The sequence below is a fragment of the Pinus tabuliformis genome, chromosome 6, assembly GCF_031772625.1.
Source record: "Pinus tabuliformis cultivar Carrire ecotype Pingquan chromosome 6, CPIR1, whole genome shotgun sequence".
Taxonomy (NCBI): Eukaryota; Viridiplantae; Streptophyta; class Pinopsida; order Pinales; family Pinaceae; genus Pinus; species Pinus tabuliformis.
The window spans coordinates 413,297,360-413,318,968 of NC_142292.1; positions in this window are offsets into that span (position 1 = coordinate 413,297,360).

The following is a 21,609-nucleotide window of genomic DNA, read 5'->3' on the forward strand; positions in this document are numbered from 1 at the left end:
GCTAATGAGGTGTTTCCATTTTCTTTCTTCGCGGAATTAAGTAATGCTAATAATTTTTCACTATTCCCTTTGAATTCATTCAAACTAATTTTTCAACCCAATCTTATGTAAAATTAAAAAGAAAACTACACACCTTTTGTTTCTACTTTCTAAGCGCTTGATATTGAATCTGTTGTATCTCTGTAACTATGAATCTCTAATATTTGAAATCTTGCCCTGTAGTAAACCTTTGAGTCCTCTTTCTAATCCTGCAAGTATGACCAAGATTGGATTACCCAAAGAAGATTTATGCCAAATATCCCATGTTGACTTGATTATAGACTAGTTCAGTAGAGAAAACTTGTATGACATGCCACATCTCACTATTTCGACCTTAGTATCTGAAATGGATACACAAAAAACTACAGGCTATGTACTTTACGTAGCTTCTTACGAAATTTCAATATGATGCTCGAAACAAAAATTATGGTGGTTTTCCCTAGGTCACCTATTTCAAATGTAATTCGGGAGTCTACAAAAACCCTAAATTACTCAGATCATATCTCCGTAAATATAGCAGGACAATCTCTGACATTTGGTCCCCAAGTTTAGAACGATTTCAGCTCAAATGGGTTTTTTTTTGGCTTTTGAAACATCGCATAAAAAAATTTATGGCACAATTTCCACGATGACTTGTTTGGAGTAGCGAAACCCTAGAATCCAAAGCTCTTATACAAAATGTTATGAAACTAGCTCACAAAAAGATAGAAAAGATAGATCAACACCTTAGAAATAAACCTCTTCAAGTGGGTAACCTCCTTTACATTACACAAATGAAAAGTTCTTGGATGATTCAAATGACGAAACCTCCTTTCTATATATAGGAGTCTAAAGGGTCATAATAAAACCAAGCCGACCTAACAATAATAATATAAAGGCACAAAAATAACAACAGAGGGATTCTATGGGGCACAATAATAACAATATGGGGACATAGGGGCACAACAATAATAATAAGGGATATAATGTCAATAGTAATGGGGAATCACTAATATTATAAGGACCTAACATTATAATTTTTTGGTTGTTTAGATTTAGCATTTGTGAAATAATTGAAGTTTGAATTATAGAAATTAAAACGTAATATGAAATTCAAAGTGCTAAAATGGAATAATTAGATGGAAAACTCAATAAAAAACCACAAGCATTAATTAATTAATGGCACATGAGATGATAGATATGAGATGATTTCACGACATAAACGAAGTTTAACAAAACGTATAGACATAGGTCAACATATTTAGTGTTTAAATAATTGTCAATTTTTTTATTTATTTCAAGCTAAAAGTTAATTTAAAGGTCAACTAAGCACATAAATGAAAGTTTCAAAATACCTTAAGCGTGGGTTTATCAATTCATGGATATAAATTGTCTACATATAATTTGTAATAAAATTGGCATTTAAGTTTACAAAAATGGTCTTACATATTTAAATAATGTGATATATTTTAATTTTTTATTAACTTTTTATTTAATAGATGGATTTCAAATTTAATATTTGTAATTGATTTAATATGAATTGTAAAAAATATTTTCCCATGGAAATCTATTGACATTTTAATTAAAAAACACTAATAATAAATATTTGTTTATTGAAAAATAGTAATAATAAATATATGTTCATGATACATAATGAATAAAGAGTTGGTGTAACTATTTAGTTATATGACTATCACACATCCATAAGTTAAAATATAGAATGGTAATAATAATAATAAAAATTTAAAAATATATGTAATTAAATAAAGTAATGTATTTAAATCAAAAACAATTACCACGACTGTAATAATATACCAAACTATTACCATGCGAACAAATATAATTTCATAATTAACTCAGAAATGTTTGTTCAATGCGATTCTGGTTATCATATTGTTTATATGATTAAATTACAAATCCCATTCAGTATGATCCACCACGACTTTTCGTACTATCCATGATTACATTTACAACTTAAAAAGGAAGTGGGATTTCTATGAGCCACTTATCCCTTCTTCGCATAAATATTTTTACAGCGCTTTGGCATTCACAAATGAATTCATAGTTGTCTGGCTTCTGAGTGATATTAACTCTTGCTAAGTGATCTCCCATGATACATTAATAAATTGATTGTTCTATCGGCCTTGGTGGAGGTTTGTGCTTTCTGGATTCTTTATTGTTGTACCGCTTCGTCGCTGGTCTCGGGACTGGTTTAAGATCGACGACCTCCATTCATTGTTCAGATCAGATGGTAGAGGGGACCCCTAGGTTTCTATGCCTTGGAAGAAACAATGATTCTTTGCCATGCTTTCCTTTTTGGAGTTAGAAACTGCAACTGAGAAGGGTTTCTCCATACCCAGGTGCTCACAGTTTCTTTTATACATAGCTAGTGTGGAATGTAACTTAAAACTAGTTTTTTGTTGTTAATCCATGGCCCTTGACTGTCTCTAGCCTCCATGGCAGGTGTATTGGCCTTCGGCTTTGCATTGTACAATGACAAGGGCATGCATTGAAGTCACCCATGAGGTACTGATAATGGTTCTTGATTGGTAATCTGCATTGTTTTCTATTGTTGCCTTACCATGACCCCTAACAATCTCTTGTCCTCTTCAAAAGTAATTTCAAATAGGTAATGGCCGAAGTTTTTATTCTTATTTGATTTGAATGCAACCCTTCTTTATAGTTCCTTTTTCTTTCATGATTTACCTATTAATCTGGGTTACTCCTCCCATCTGGGATGTAGAGTTTTACAGGTTTTAATGTTTTGCGCGATACGCTAGTGGGAGCTCTTGCTCGGTCTTCTGAGTGCATTAAAGTCTCCTCTGCGTACTTGAGTCTACTTAACATTTATTAATAGGGTTCTTTCTTGTTTGAGGTCTTGGATCCCATAGGGCTCTATTTGGACGTTACTTTGTTGCATATTTGCGAGGGGGTTCTCTTTGAAGTTTCCTGTTAAATTTATGAATTCGAATAATTTTCCACTATCTTTCAAGAAATATGTGTTTTTGTTTTTTGAGAGAGGTGGATTTAGTGAGCTCCAGTATTCCAACACTAATTCCACAACTTCTAGGTCTCCCTTCTTTACTTTTATCAACCCGGTAGTTCGTAACAAACTTGGAAGTGACAGTGTTGTATGCACAAGTACTGGCTCTTACAGCAGGCTATCACTTGATCAGCTCGCACAAGTTCACTAGGAGCTCAAGGCAACTTCTATAAGTTCTCAAAAGAAGATTTTAATTGTGATGGAAGAAAGCTAACTCAAAAGGGGTTGTTCTACTTGCAGAAAGAGGGTGAAAGCTGAAAGGAAACACAAACTCTAGCAAGCCCTAGTTTTACCCACTAACCCTACTTTTGCAAGAAAAGAAGATGAAACTAATGAAATGTATGCAATGGACTAATGTCAAGGTAAAATGCATGTACTTAAGATATTTCTAAAGTAAAATGTGCAAGAACCATCTTTTTGTACTTTTGAGCAATTTTATGCAGAATTATTATGTTTGTGTTTTAACTATTTGTGATTGTGCAGAGGTTTGGTGGTGAAGGGAGATGGAGTTGGCTTTTATAGATGATGAGGAAGGTGTGGAGGGGTCCTCAGAAGTCCCTAGTACCCTTCTATAGATTTCCATTGTGATTAGACTTCGAAAAATCACTCGCATGAACTTCTACAAGAAGTGTGCAAGGGATCTACAGGAAGAGGCCGAACGTGATTTTTGAAGGTTTGGAGGTGGAAAAATGGTGGGAAAAAGGAAATGAAGGTTGGATGAGGGTGTTAGAGGGTTTAGGACTCTGTCAATGAAGATCAAACATGAAGGAGATGGTTGGATTAGTTCAAAGGATAAGAAAGCGATTTTACACAATAATGTAGAAATTAAGGTAGTTTGGGAAAGTATGGTGAATGAGTGGAGAAAATCGTGAGAGATGGACTAGAGTAGGTTAGGTAATGAAAGTATGATAAGCTAGAATGTTTTTCAAGTGAGCTTCATACCTACTTCTGAAGATGGACCCAAGTAAGAACTAGAAAAACAGAGTTTTATCTATTTAAACAAAATTCTGGCCTAAATACCAGAAAAGTGTTGAACAAAACTTTATGGGCAGGAAGTTATGCAAGAAAGCTATGAAAAATGAACAAGGAAAAATCTAAGCATGTAAATACAACTGATATCAAATTCTCCAACTCGAAATCACACACTAGCTCAATTGCATTGGAAAGGAAAAACAGTGTTTTGGTGGCAGCAAGACTGCCTTCGTCTCTATTCATGGTCCCAAGGAGGGAGAAAGGAGATCAAAGCCTACTTGGTAGGCTTTTTATTGATCTTTTTCTATTATTGAAGCAAACTAACTAATCAACCTGAAGCAAGAACAACTAATCTAATCATCAAAAGCAACCTAAGTAATAAAGCAATATTTAACCTAAACAACAGAAATTATTTCATGAATGCAAGAAAAACACGTATAAATACAAGAAGGAGGTACTGGCCGCTTGGTTTGGGACCAAAACTAAGAGCTACAACCCCTTTAGAAAGATCAGTGCTGGTTCAAGGCTGAATTCATCCTCATTGATAAAAAAATAATAGTCACATCACGAAACTGTCTACAGAAAGAGCTTGAAAATTAGCTGAATGCAGAGCTGCACTAAAGTACAAAAATAGACTGTTCAATAGCTAAAATCTAACTAGAAAAACTGAGGCCCTAAGCCTTCTTATTTATACAAATGGGGGCCTCCAATAGTCCTCCTAAAATCAAGGAACTCAGCTTCCTAGAACTAAAGATAACAACAATCCTACTTGACTTTCTTGGCTATCCTTTGGCTTTGCGCTCTGATTTTTTGATAGAGAATTAAAGGTAAAGGCTCATAAATTAAGGGGACACCCTCCTACAAATCCTCTCCCTTGTTCTTCCACGAATTTGGCTGCCAAAAGCTCATTAAACCTTTGATTTTGTCTCAAAATTGACCAAAAATTTGCATAAATCACACATTAGACTTTTTGGCATAATGACTAAGCCAATTCACTCTATTAGCATAAATATAATAAAAAACATGCAATAAACTAATGAGAATGGTGGATTAAGTTGAATTAAGAGGAAAAATGAACCCATATAATTACCCATTTTTGAGGCTCATCATCACCCCCCTACTGAATGGGTTGCTTATCCTCTGAGCAACTAATCTAACTCTTCATCCTTGATAGCTCTAACAGATTCCTCTTTGCCTCTGTTAGCTTTTCTTCCTCAAGCTTTTTTTTGGTTTTCTCCTCATCTTGTTTAGTTTTTGTCTCCTCTGCTTTAGCCTTTTCCTTCTCTGGTTTAGTCTTTTCCTTTTCTATTCTGGGTTTCCTCCTCTCTGCTCTGGCCCTTTCCTTCTTTGTTTCAATTTCTTCTTTCTCTATTTTGGTATTTTCCTCTTTTTTTGTTTCCCCCTCATCTTCCCTTGCCATATTTCTAAAATTATCCCCTTCATGATGTTCAGAGTCTTCTGGAATATCTCAGGTGAAGAGGGAGACAACAATTTTCAAAACCTAGGAAACAGAGAAAAAACTGTGTTTTTCTTGAAGAAACAGGGATTTGTTTTTTAATGCAATTACTCTTCTCTTCAAGCTTAATTCTTCCCTAAAATTGCATCATTCACTGTATATGTGAGTATCCAAGGTGGAAAAGGAGACAACGATTCTTTTGCAGAAACAAGAAGCAGATGAAAATTGTGTTTTTTCAAGAAACAGGCAGACTTTTGAATGCAATTCCTCTCCTTTTTCAGGCTTAATCCTTCCTTAGAATTGCATCACTCGTTGTATATGTGAAAATGAAAAGTGGGCTTGCCCCGCCTACCTCTTCGAGCCCAAATTTGGATGAGAATCTCGTTTTTCCTTCTGCAAGACTGCTCATTGGCCTTCCTGTAGAACTGTTACAACTTCCTATAGAATGTTGATAGCAGAAAAATGAAAAAGAACAATGGTTTCGAGGCTATGGAGGTGGTATAAAGCTTGTCGCAGTTTTAGGAACGATGATAAAATGGAAACAAAGGCAGTGAATGAGTTTGAGGCAGAGTACTTATGTTTTCTGTGAGATATTTCCGCTGATGGTGAGCTGGTAAAAATGTGGGTTGGCATTATTTGGACTTTTGGTCCCTATTGCAGTGCCATCATGAGACTTTACACTTTTTGATTGTAATCGCTTCCCATTATTTGTGATGGAGTTCAAAACATCTCCCACTACCCGTTTTTATAGATTTCCTGTGAGTTGACTAGACACATGTGCTGTATGATTTCTGGCTGAGTGCTATAGAACTTGACAAGGGTGGCTAGTTAGCTAGCCACCGATCTCATTTAATCACAACCATCTCACTATCCATGCAGTTTTTAAATTACATTCATGCAATAGAGGAACGGGTTTAGTCACTTACCTGAAAGTCAAATGCATTTGTTGTGAGGTGTTGTGGCCTTTCCTTCTGCTACATGCCTTTGCTTCTTTGGATGCATGCTTGTCTGGTTGTTGATATATGGCTATTTTTGTTGTGTAGGTATCCTCTGGTTCGATTTGATCTTCAGGAGTCTGCTTCAACCTTCAGATTTGCACCCTCATGCTGCTGATATTGGATTTTTGTAGGACAACAACTTGTTTTGTCTATAGATCCCAAATGGCAGACTGGATTGACTTGAAATTTTCTAATCATGTTTCCATCATCATTATGCACCTCCCATAGAAAAATTGTGGTCAATGGATGCATGGATATGCAGAAAATGTAAAAATGGCTGAAGGTGATGGAGGTTGATTTCTTGGAAACCGTGCACTAGAATTGGCTGAAATTGCTTGGGCATGTTGCCATCATCCCTATACAACTCCCCATGAAATATTTTTTAAATGGATGCATGGTTTTCAAGTTAGGGAAAAAACAAATTTCTGCTCTATGTATTTTTGTATTAGAGCATTATGTAGTTTTTGCACAGTAAGAAAAAAATGAGCTTGGGCTATAATGCAGACTTGAAATTTATGGGAGAGAGGTTTAAGGATTGCAGGGGGATTTATAAACCCTTTATGAAGCTTCCTCATTCCCTAAACTACTTTTGAAGTCCATTTCTAGCTCTGTAATTTCTACAAGAGCCTCTTGTAGAAAACACAGTTCTCAGAAAAGAAGCACAAACACAGTGAATTATGAATTTGATAATCTATTAGAGGTTAAGTTGGCATCATCAGAATATTATCCATGCAGTTTGTGCTTGATCTGCATCCTCACGGCCACATTTGTGTTCTTCAATAGCCAAGCTCAACATGGGTTCACCATAAAGCGTTCCTGAGTGTGCTGAGCTTCAAATCAACCCTCTCATTAATGTTTCTACAACAACAACTTGTCAACAACTCATGTGTTGTATTGAAAAATTACTTTCAGATTTAAACTTTTCATAAATAAATTTAAAATTTCATTTTTGTAATTGAGTTAATATAAATTTTAAAAATAATATTTTAATATGATTGTACAGATTTTTTAATAAAGTAATGTTAATAATTAATATATGTTTATGTTATATTATAAATATTATAAATAATGGTGTAACTATTTAATTATATGAGTGTTTGATAAATATTACATTTTTATGATTTTGTTGTTCTTTCAAAATTATTATATTTAAAATGTGTTAAAAAAATTCTAAGAGTATATATATATATATATATATATATATATATATATATATATATATATATATAATAAATATACTATTGGATTTAATAATAATTTATAGAAAAATAGTAATTAATTTGTTCATAAATTTAATTTTAAGTATAAGAATTTTGTCTAAAATATTATAGCTAATTTTATATAGTGTCTTAAAAATGCGTTTTATAAATTTATCAACTATATTCAAATACTTATTTCTTAATTCTAAAGTGAAATCCATATACATTTTGCAAATTTTAATGTGTAATCAAAATAACTTTAAAAATAAGCATAATATTTAAATTACACTCATTCAAAGTAAATTTATACATTTTACAAATTTTAATGTATAATCAAAATAACTTAAAAAAAAAGCAGAATATTTAAATTACAGTCATTCAAAATAAATTTGTTTGCAAAATCTAATTTAGAATTTAATGTAAAATTTTAAAAAATAAAAGATAGCATATCATATGTACTATGCATTATTTTCTTTGAAAAAATATGAATATATAGATATATATTAAAACTTTTTGTTTCAAACAAAAAAGATATATGTTATAAAACTAACTCACAAAAAGATAGAAAATATAGATCAAAGCATTAGATATAAGCCTCTTCGAGGGGGCAACCTCCTTTACATTACACATATGAACAATTCTTAGATGATTCAAATGACGAAACATCCTTTCTATATATAGGAGTCTAAGGGGTCACAATATAACCAAGCTGACCTAACAATAATAATATAAAGGCACAAAAATAAAAATAGAGGGATTCTATGGGGCACAATAATAACAATATGGGGACATAGGGGCACACCAATAATAATAAGGGATATAGTGACAATAGTAATGGGGGAATCACTAATATTATAAGGACCTAACATGTCCCTCTCCTTCAAAAGAGTGTTGTCCTGAATGCTTGAGTAGTTATGGATTCTTTTGTATAAAATTCTCTTCCTCCCATGTGGAATCTTCAGTAGATAAGTTCTTCCACTTGATGAGATATTCCGAAATTGATCGATTTCATAGCCTTCGAGTTCTTGCTTCTGTGACAGCTTCCGGTTCCAATATAATTTTTCCTTCCTCGTCAAGTACTGGAAATATTGTTTGAACTAGGAGCTTGTCGCTTATAACCTTCTTTAAACATGAAACATGCAAAAATCGGTGCACTAGAGAAGTTGTAGGAAGCTCCAATTTGTATGCCATAGTACCAGTCTTTTGCAACACCTTGTATGAACCATAATAATTTGGTGATAATTTATTGTCCTTCTTAGCTTCTTGAGAGACATTCGTTTATATGTTTGTAGCCGTAGGAATACCTAGTCACCTACATCAAAACTTCTTTCGCTGTGATGTCGATCTACCTGTTGTTTCATTCTGTTCTGCGCCAACGTGAGGTTATCCTTTAAGAGTTGGATAACTTGTTGTTGATGGTGGATGTGATGTCCACTGCTTGAACCTTAAAATTTTCTCTTAAATATGATGTGATGGATAGTGGTTGATATCCATAAAGTGCCAAAAATGGGGTCATTTTTGCTGCAGTATGGAAGGAAGCGTTATACCACCATTCAACTAGAGGCAACCATTCGACCCATTGTGTTTGTTTATAAGATACAAGGAAAAGAAGATATCCTTCCAAACATTTGTTTACTATCTCAATTTTCCCATCAGATTGAGGATGATAAGATGAGCTATGAGCTAACTGAGTACCGAGACAAGAATATAATTATGTCGAAAAATTTCTAGTGAGAATGGGATCTGTGTCGCTTAAAATAATCTTTGGGTTTCCATGTCGATTTTGAATTGTTTCCATAAATGCAATAGAAACCATATTGGTTTTAAATGGATGTGATAATGCACAAAAGTGTGCATACTTGGTAATTCTGTCAACTACCACCGTGATGACACACTTTCCTTCGGACTTGGGTAAACCTGTGATAAAATCCATGAAACCTCCTCCCAATGTTGGCTTGGAATGGATAAAAGTGGTAATAGACTTGGGGTCTTAATTGTTTCAACTTTATTTTGTTGGCAAACAAAAATTCCGCCACAAACTTTTCAATATCCAATTTAAGGCCATTCCCAAAAAATTCCTTCTTAACCCTGTGGTAAGTTTTTTAAAACCCTAAGTGCCCTCCTAAGGGAGAAGTGTGAAATTCCATAAGAATATTTTTTTTTTGAGTTAGGAATTCTTACATAGGTATAAGTGATCTTTGTACCATAATGAATCATTTTTCCAGCTAAATGTATCAGATGTACTAGAATCTTGTTGTAACTTTCAAATGAGTGCCCACACTTCTTCGTCATTCTTCCATTCCTCCCTTCATTTGTTTATCTAATCTCGTTGGATAATAGAAATGGCACACAACAATGCTTCTACATCCTCATCCTCTCTTGAGAGTGCAGCTGCCACAACATTTTGCTTCCCTTTTTTGTAGATGATTTCCAAGTCATAACCCAACATCTTTGTGACCCATTTATGTTTCTCTTTAGAGGATAATCTTTGTTCTAAAAAGTATTTAAGACTATCATGATTTGTTTACCTTGAAGTTCCTTCCCATTAGGTAGGGTCGCCATTTCTTAAGTGCATGTAGTATTGCCAACATTTGCTTCTCATAAATAGCTTTGTGTAAATACTTTCCCTTGATTAGATGAGTCTTGAAAGCAATGGGTATTTCGTCTTGCATTAAAACAACACCAATTCCATTTCCCGAAGCATCAAATTCCACAGTAAAGGTTTTTGTGAAGTTCGATGTAGCTAAGACCGGTGCTTGACACATTGCCTCTTTAAGATGTTCAAAGGCCTTTGTTTATTCTAGAGTCCATGAAAATGAATCTTTCTTCAATAGTGTTGTTAGAGGTGCTACTATTCTCCCATAATTCTTAACAATCTTGTGATAATACCCTGTAAACCCGAGAAATCCTCACAGATGCTTTATGGATGTGGGGATTTTCCATTCCATAATGGCTTTAATTTTGCTAGGGTCTACCTTAACACCTTCATGAGATACATATGAACTAGATATTCCACCTCTTATACTCCAAAGAAACATTTGGAGCTTTTTGAATATAATTGTTTCTCCTCCAATAGTTTGAGCACCATGTCAACATGTTCAACATTATCCTTCCAAGACTTGTTGTAGATTAGTATATCATCAAAAAATACTAACACAAATTTTCTAAGGAAGGGTTTGAAAATGGAATTCATCAAACCCGAAGATGTAGAAGGTGCATTGGTTAGGCCAAAATGCATGACCAAAAATTCATAATGACCCTTATGAGTTATAAATGTTGTTTTTGGAATGTCTGCAGTATTCATTTTTATTTGATGATATCCTGAACAAAGATCCAACTTGGTGAAGTAAATTGATCCCTACAATTCATTCAATAATTCATCAATGATAGGAATGGCAAATTTATCTTTAATAGTGAGATTTTTGAGCTCCCTATAATCCAGACACAAGTGTCATGATCAATCCTTCTTGTGCTCCAATACTACTGGAGTAGAGAAAGAACTTTGACTAGGATGAATTATACCAACCTCTAGCATTTCTGCAACCATATATTCAATTTCACACTTTTGGGCATAGGGATATCTGTACAGCCTGATGTTTAGAGGAACACTTCCTGGAATCAAATGAATAGAATGATCATGATCATGAATAGGTGGGAGATCTTTGGGAGTCTCAAATACCTTGGAATGATTGTCCAAGGCTTTTTGGAGATCTGGAGAAATAGATGATTTCAATGTGGGAACCTCTAGCGAACATAATTGTGAAATTACACCTTTTTGTTCCTTCTTTAGAAGCTTTGTCATACTATTAGAGATGATTATCTTTCTCGGTTTTTGTTAAATACCCCTTAATTCAACATCCTATCCTTCCGCAGAAAATTTCTTCAAAAGTTCTTGAAAATTAAAAGCTATTGTACCCAAGGGTTCTAGCCGTTGGACTCCTAGTACCACATCAACACCACCCATTGGAATGGGAATCATTGGGCTATTCAATACATATTCTCTCATGGATAACTTCATATTATGGCACTTTCCAGAGAAATTTATGGTTCCTCCACTTGCAACCATCACTTGACACTTTGGTGCTGGATATAGGAAGCAATTCAATTCCTTCTCTATCTTACAATGAATAAAATTATGGGTACTTCATGAATCAATCAAAACTATTAACTTTTTCTTCCCTTTATCTTGATAGTTTGTGGAGTGGTGATTCCAGCCAATGCATTACAAGATATGGTTTGTTCTTGGACTATATCATCATCTTTTGACATTTTTTATTCCTCCTCTTCCTCCTCTTCACAATCTATGTAGAATAATTTCTTCTGAGCACACTTATGAACTTTAGTGTATTTGCTATCACAACTGTAATAATGCCCTTTTTCTCTTTTTTCTTCCAATTGTTGTGGTGTCAACCTTGTAGGTTGTGGAAGGCTAGGGTCCACAACACTTCCATATTTATATATGTGAGTGGTAGGCTTCCTCGTTGCTGTAATTTTGCTTTCCACTTTTCTTGCTAAATTGAATGCCTTCTCCAATGAATCATGTTCCCAAAGGTGAACATCATGTTGGATATTATCCTTTAAAGTCCCTATGAACACATCATTCATTTTCTCATGTGGAATATATTTTACCCTTATGTTCCATTTTTGGAAGTCATCAATGTGCTCGATCATTGAACCCTTTTGTTTGAGATTTATCAATTAGCTAAAAAAGGTGTTGCTTTTTGTATCCTCATAATGTGCTATCATTTCTTCCATAAAAATTTCCCGAGTGACAATTTTTTTACGAGAGAAAAGCCATCAATATCATACAAACTTATTTGGTTCCAAAAATAAAGTTGCAATACATACCTTTTGTGTGTTTTGCACATTATGGAGATCTAACAATCGCTCCATGTGTAGTATCCATGTTTTGGGATCCTTGCCATCAAACTTCCTCATATCGAGCTTTGGAACATGGTGGGTCTTCAATCCAACATTAGAGTATATGAAATGATGATTAACATTTCTTTTTTTTTCTCATCATGAGTCTCATTTGTTACACTTTCACCATTAGTGACCATTTTTTGTAGCAACTTATTCAAATTTATCTTCAATTCTTCCATCTTATTGTCCATTCCATTCATCTTATCATCCATGCCATTCATCTTAGCTTCCATCTTAGCGTCCATGCCATTCATCTTAACTTGCATGCCATTCATATTAGCTTCCACGCCATTCATCTTGACCTCATTTACCTTTAGTGAGAGTGAAATTTGTTGTACTTGGATTTGTAATTTTGATATATCATGTTGCATTTCTTCCTCTTCTTCATGAGTCATGCTAGAGATTTTAGGTTGCTTACGAGGTGTTTCCATTTTCTTTCTTCACAGCATTAAGTAATGCTAGTAATTTTTCACTATTCCCTTTGAATTCCTTCAAAATAATTTTTCAAACCAATCTTATGAAAAATTAAAAAAAATTACACACCTTTCGTTTTTACTTTCTAAGAGCTCGATATTGAATATGTTGTATCTCTGTCACTGCGAATCTCTAATATTTGAAATCTTGCCCTGTGGTAAACCTTTGAGTCCTTTTTCTAACCCCACAAGTATGATCAAGATTGGATTCTCCAAAGAAGATTTATGCAAAATATCCCATGGTGACCTGATTATAGACTAGTTTAGTAGAGAAAACTTGTCTGCATGCCACATCTCATTGTTTAAACCTTAGTACCTGAAATGGATACATAGAAAACTTTAGGCCGTATGCTTTCTGTAACTTTTGACGAAATTTCAATCTGATGCTCAAAACAAAAGTTATAGTGGTTTTCCCTAGGTCACCTATTTCAAATGTAATTCAGAAGTCTACAAAACCCCTAAATTCCTCAGATCATATCTCTGCAAATACAACAGGACAATCTCTGAAATTTGAAACACAAGTTTAGAATGATTTCGGGTCAGAGGGGTTTTTTTTTTAGCTTCTAAAACGTTGCATAAAAAAGCTATAGCAAAAATTCCACGATAACTTGTTTGGAGTAGTGAAGCCCTAGAATCGAAAGCTCTTATACCAAATGTTATGAAACTAGCTCACAAAAAGATAGAAAAAATAGATCAACGCCTTAGAAATAAGGCTCTTCGAGCGGGGAACCTCCTTTACATTACACAAATGAAAAGTTCTTAGATGATTCAAATGACAAAACCTCCTTTCTATATATAGGAGTCTAAGGGGTCACAATATAACCAAGCCAACCTAACAATAATAATATAAAGGCACAACAATAACAACAGAGGGATTCTATGGGGCACAATAATAACAATATGGGGACATAGGGGATATAATGTCAATAGAAATAGGGAATCACTAATATTATAAGGACCTAAAATTATAAGTTTTTTGTTGTTTAGATTTAGCATTTGTGAAATAATTGAAGTTTGAATTATAGAAATTAAAATGTAATATGAAATTCAAAGTGTGAAAATGACATAATTAAAACTAAAATATAATATGAAATTCAAAGTGCTAAAATGGAATAATTAGATGGAAAATTCAATAAAAAATCAACATGCATTAATTAATTACGCCACATGAGATGATAGATATGAGATGATTTCACGACATAAATGTAGTTTAACAAAGCATATAGACATAGGTCAATATTTTTAGTCTTCAAATAATTGTCAACTTTTTTTTTCAAGCTAAAAGTTGACTTAAATGTCAACTAAGCACATAAATGAAAGTTTCAAAATACCTTAAGTGTGGGTTTATCAATTCACGGATATAAATTGTTTCCATATAATTTGTAATAAAATTGGCATTTAAGTTTACGAAAATGGTTTTACATATTTAAAAAATGTGTTATATTTTAAATTTTTATGAACTTTTTATTTAATAGATAGATTTTAAATTTCATATTTGTAATTGATTTAATATAAATGGTAAAAATTAATAGAAATTGTAAAAATTATGTTCCCATGGAAATCTATTCACATTTTAATTAAAAAAAACACTAATAATAAATATTTGTTTGTTGGAAAATAGTAATAATAAATATATGTTTATGATACATTATGAATAAGGAGTTGGTGTAACTATTTAATTATATGACTGTCACACATCCATAAGTTAAAACATACAACAACAATAATAATAATAAAATAAAAATAGTGCAGAGTATATATTTTTTCACCTTTTTTAATAGAATTAGTACTTACAAGAAAAAAAATGGTGATTTCTTATCTCTATATTTATTTCCTACTGTTGAAATGGTTAAACACTATAACTCAGTTGTATAGATGAGGTGTTATTTGTATGGAAATGATTGGTGTCTTACATATGAGACCTTTAAGTTATATGAAAAATAGGGAATTAGGGTAATTAGATTTTGATACTGGTGTCACATCGTTAGCTTTCTCATGCAGAGTAGGATATTCAATGCAGAGTAGGATATTCCACATAATTAGATTATATGTTCTATTATGAAAGTGATGGAAGTATTATACATATGACATTTCTTAAATCTAAGAATTGACTTAGTAGTGGAAGAATGGTAGGAATTATATACATACTAACATGGTTTATGCTGAGATTATGTGAAATCACTATGGATTCCCTAATTTATCATATTACATTCACTATTGACATATGGTATGCTCATAATGCTCTAAAAGTGATATTTGCTTATGCGTACTCACCAATTGAGGAAATATTGTCTCCCATTTGATGACTAGTGGATTAAGTATCTCTGTTGCATCTGTAACTAGTATGCGTGGGAATGAAAGGATGGTTACTGCAAAGATCATGAAATTAGTGTCCACTAGTGTTGGTAGAGATTTACGCATATATTTTTATAGGGTGCCTATCATCACACAAGTTAATGAATCTAAGGTTCCATATAAGAGAACCAATAAAACAATTAAATTTTTACTATGGTGAAGTAGTAATATGGCTTAAGTACATTTTTTAATAAAAGATATGCAAGGAGGGGTAACACTGTAACTATGAATGAACCCAAAATTTTATATTTATGGGTCCTAGAGGTTAAATTCCTAGGTGGGATCAAGAGGTTCATTACAAATGGTATCAGAGCATAGGTTCAAACACTTAGGCCTGTGGACCAATCCACCTCTGCAAAATGTTTGTGACCTGTTTTTAATAACATAAATAACCCAAAAAGTTTATAAAGGGAAATTAGGATTCTTTGTGAATAAATATTGATTCTTAGTGAATGAATTCAAATCCTAACCTAGTTACTGAGGGGCCGATAAAATATATAATTCACTCTGCATATAACATGTTATTATATTGTCCTTATAAAATAAGGATCTAAAATTGATTAAATTATGGTATAATTGTGCATAGTGATTTATGCATGATGGGAGTGTGGAAGCATTGACATTATCACATAAATACCGATGGGTTTTATGGATAAATAGAAGAGCAGTCCTTATCCAATGAGGATTTAATGATGTTATCATTCTTTCATCATTTTAAGTGAAGAAACTGGTCTAGTAAGGCTCCAAGATTCATGTACTAAATCTGAAGTACGTTCTACCACAATCAGTGAATAATAAAAAGGATCGGCGGAACTAGTTTGTTGAATAAAGTTTCTCTTAAATTGGTATGATTTCGATGGCGTATTTATCCCTCTAGCACCCTTCCTCGTACTATGTTGTTGAAGAACTTAGGACTTTTGGTGTTTAACCCCAGATTATGACCTCCTGCAATAGTTTTTCATGTGCTAGTCTTAGAGCTCAAAGGTAGAAATTGCCATGATATTGGACTGATTTGGTACTTAGCCTAAATATCAGGTGAAACAATTCCTCGTTCGTGGATCATCTTGACTTTTAATAAGTCGATAATGAGCCAATTTTGTGTAATAAAAAAAAGAGTGTAAAAATATAATCCAAGTGCACATAAAATGTGTATTGGATATGGGGAGTCTCCATTAATGGAGAACCAGTGTTCTTTTGAAGCCAGATTACGACAAGCCCGCAGGTAGATCTAGGAGAGATCGACGACTTCGATATCAATCATAGTATAAGATGGGTAGAGATGTAAATTGAGAAGGGGGTGATGCACTCGAACTCTTAGTTTACAATCCGGCCTATTAAACTACTATAGGGAAAATCCACATGGTTCGTCATATCGAGCTCATCCCTTGTGACCTGCTGCCTGGGGCATTGATAATTGTCCCGAGTAGGCATGAGAAAAGTAGTGAAATCTGATAAAGCAGTGATTATTTCAATTAGAAGTTTTGACAAATGGAATGATGGCCGACGGGTAAGGAAATAGCACCATCCAAATATTAGAAAGGAGAGAAATCCCAAACACAGTGTTATAAAAGATGAAAAAGTTGCATGTATGTTTACGTTATTGAAGATATGAAGGCATGGGAAAGTTGTCATATATTTTTCCATAGAATACCGCGGTTGTAAGTTTAAGGAATGCATCCAAGCAATAGCACCATTAAAAGTCGACTTTCTGGTTTACGGATCTAGAAATGCCATCTACGGACATGTTGATAAAAGCTATCACATAACATTGTGTTATTCTAAATAAAGATATGGATAGGATGAGGATCTAGATTAATGGAGTAAGACGTGTCTATAATCCTTATCTAACCACTATGACATATAAACCTTGCCAACATGGGCGGTGGCTTTTATTGTTATTTAAGGAGGAAAGAGTAGATAAGCTACAAGATTTCTAAGTCATGTCAATAACAAAATTGAGAAAAAGGCTATTGTAAAAGAAACACCCTCTCTATAAACATGATTCACTGCAAGCTCAATCATGCATCCTTCTTATTTTTCCTTTGCGTGGTTCCTCCACTTCTTATAGCCAAATTTCAAATTAATTAATAAAAAATGAAGAGTATAGGGTTCAAGAGTAGCAGTGTTTTTAGTTATTATTGTTGCTTCCACCATCATGCATGTTCTTGGCAAGGGAGACATTGGCTTCCATTGTCCTCCAAGTGGAGGGTTCATCATGTCTAGATGAAGAAATGAGGCCAGAGGCCAACGATGCACTATTGAAGGAAGGGTGGAGGCAAGATCTATTTTTGGTTGGATTACAATATTCGACAAGGAGTGAATGTAAATATGGCATGAATATTTACTTCATATTCCCTCGGTATTTGAAATTTCATGGATGTGAAATTAAATTTATTATTCACCTTTTGCCAAATGAAAAATTTCCTAATTGTGGCTCATAATCTATTAAATCAATCCTCTGATCTTACCTCTTATTTATTTCAATAAACCTAGTAGCAACAAATGCCTATGATAATGGATCGATATGTTTCATGTATAAAGGAAATTAGTTTTAAATTATAGTAGATTTACTTATGTTCTCCACCATTCTGTTTAGTTACTACTTGCATGAAAAATGTTGTATGGTTACTTCTAACCCTTTTAAATTGTTAAATTGTTTAGTTCATATATGTAAATGTGGTGTTATCTGTAAGCACGTGAATGACTTACATGTACCAATTATACATAAGTATATCTATCTAGGATAATGATTTTTAGGAGAATGATTGTAATTTATGCATGTGACTCCTTTTAAATTCAAGTGCAGAGTTAATAGTGGAAACATAATATACCATTATTAATACTTGGACCAAGGAGCCTCCTACTCATGTTAGATGTTGTATGTAAGTATAAATGAAACTAATTGTACTAAGTTTTCTTGTTAAATAGACTTATATTGGTCTGTAAGATATTCAGTGAATAAAACTTGAATATCATCAGGTTGAAGAAGGTACCTAGTATGTCTATAATGAGAGGGTATCTCTAGTATTCTGTTATAGCTCGGTAAATGTTTATGCTCATAGAATAATATTCTAAGTGTATTGTCAGTGGATTAGGTTATAGTACCATGCATGCCTTAACACTTGCATTTAATTAAGCTAACCTAGTTAGTTATGCATGTCATAAGAATTTCATCTAATGAGCCTGGATTTACTATTTTTTCACATTGCTTAAAGAGTAACATATTTTGATTGTGCCTATAGTATTAAAATCATGATACATAGCCATGTTCGTTATAATAAGCTCAAAGAAAAGTCTCATTAATGCCGGTGTGGAGTTTTCGCATGATTGTGGGGGGGGTTGTCAACGAGTTTGATTAACTTCATGTATGATTTATCTCTCCCAAATTGTGATGTATGATGAAAGGTTGACCCAACGTACAAGTCCACATTCCACTTCTGTGTCATTCAATTAATAAGAATATGAATACCGTGGTATGCATAATAGTGTTTAGATAATAACGAACTAAATGTAATGTGGACAATAGTTGAATCCTATAAGTAAAAATGTAAAAAATATGCGTGAAAGGGAGCCTAGTGGCATTGAAGCTTGACGTAAGATTTATTGTCGTAATCTTCTGATACAAAACATAGAAATTATGCTAAAAGGATCTAAATTTGTTGTATCGAATGTTGCGGCAGTGTTTTGAATAGTATTATTGTAAGGAAAAAAAAGGTGGGATGCACCGCATGCAAGAATATGTGGGGGTTAAATAAAAATAATTTAATTATAAAGTGTACTAAAGGTTCGGTAACAAAAGTTACTTACAAAGTTAGTTCGATAATAGATTTTGAAATTGTGTGTGTGCACAAAAGGAATGAGCAAAGGGATCAAGTTAATTAGTGGTAGGTTCTAATTCAAAATCAATGTGAGGTTAATGAATCAAACTCTCGGGAACACATAAAAATAAGCATAGTGTAGATAAATGCCATAATAGGCGGGTGTATGATATGGTGGTATCAATGGATGATCGTGTAAACATCATCCACTATCATAGCATAAGAATTTGTACATGCACTATAGATAATGAGCTATAATTCTCATCATGCCGAAGGTTGTGCACAAAGGATAGTTGTGCGTTGAGAGAAGATTCCTTTAATATGGTTATCTGTTACTGTAATTGCATTTTAATGGAGAAATTATAAAAGAATGAAGGCTTATCACCATTATTTCCTCACCAAAAGCCGTGTATTCGCATTGTAATATGTGAGTTAACTAGATAATAATTATTTTTATGGAGGATTCTCCTAAGTGAGGAATTTAATTTTTTTATCTATTATTATTATAGGTCATCATAAAAAAAATAAGTTTTAATAGTGAGGCTATACATATATGCATGATAGCAACTAGAGGAAAACTTGGGAAAAAATTGTATTATGAATGATGAAGAGAAATTAGAAAGTTTTTGCTTAAAAGCTCTAACACAACCCATAACATGTACCGGTTGAGGAACCATGTGGAAAACTATATTAGGTAAGAGATCTAAATAAGGATTGGTGAATAAAAAAAAATCTCACCTAATAACTAAAAAGAGGATTATATAATGTAGGAAGCCCATGGTCATATCTGGACTTAATTGTTATATATATATATATATGTATATATATATATATATGTATATATATATATGTGTGTGTATATATATATATGTGTGTATATATATATATATATATATGTCTTCTCATGTATAGTTTTACATGTTGTTACCATAGTCTGGTTAAGTAGTCATTAAGATAAAAATGTTGAAGAGGAACATTCTTAATATCCATGCATATTAATGAGTTATATGAATTTACGATGCAAGCACATGTATGTGCAGTAATAAGACTTGTAACAATGTTGTATTATCAAATGGTATAGTATAGTTGCATAATAATGAGTGATACGAATCTTCCATGTAAGCACTTCCTCATGAATTCTGGTATTGATAGTCTCTTACATGTTGAAATAAAATAAAAGTCATTTCTCAAAAATCATAAAGATGTTGGTTACCCCAATGCCTACTAAAGGGGAGTATGTTTTATAGAAGGAAAGAGCGTGATTGACCTAATGATTATCTTGATAAAGTAAAGTGGATTTGTTGTTGTGTTGTGATAGATTGTATGTTTTGTTGCTTAGATGATGGGCATAGTTGTGTTGAGCAAGGATTGTTGGCTTGTGAGTTATGGAATCAATGTTATGCTACTATCAATGCCTACAAATATGCATAGCATGTAAGAATTTGGTTCTTCCTCCATGAAGGGGATTTCAGTTCCTTATTGAATTTATATTTTGTTAGGATAACTAGATAACAAAAATTCAAACATATTGATATCATATAAATATAAGTAGATAACAAAAAGGAAATGTTGCATAATTCAAAAAAAAAATCATAAGTAGACAACTCATCTTTTGGTAAATGGTGATTTAATGTTAAGAATGAGCTAACATGTAAATACCCTGAGATCATAAACACTTCCAACTACAAAAAGTGTACGATTGGAATTAGTAACAACTTTCATACATAACTACACTGAATTATACATAGCCAACAAGTTGTTGGGTCACAAAAAGAGGCAAATGCAAAACATACAAAGTGAATTAACTATCTCATGAATATTAAACTTCGAAAGCTATGAGTTAATATTTTGCTTTAGAACATTATTAACATATACTTATTAAAAAGTCTATACAATGCTATTAAAATATAATCTTTAAAACTTGAATATAATTTTTAAAATTTATATTAACTTAATTACAAAAATGAAATTTTAAATTTATATATGAAAATTTTAAATTTAAAAATAATTGTTCAATACAGCGCATTTAAATAATTAAAATTAATTAAAATTATTTTTATAAACTAAAACACCAGTTTTAAACCAGATTATATGCAAACAATTTTATATCCATCAAATTAAATTACCTCGGTTCTAAAAATAGAGTTCCATAACCCTCGTGTGCTGCAGCCATACTTCGTAGATAACAATAAGGTCTTCACGTTACACTGAAGTTCTGCACCGATCAGTTTTAAAATTCAATTAATTATTAACAACTTAACTCTATCTAAGAGAGAACTAAAGATTATTACAGTTATAGATCGCAATTAAGTGTCGTTGCGAACAACGATATTTATAGTATACGTTACGTGATG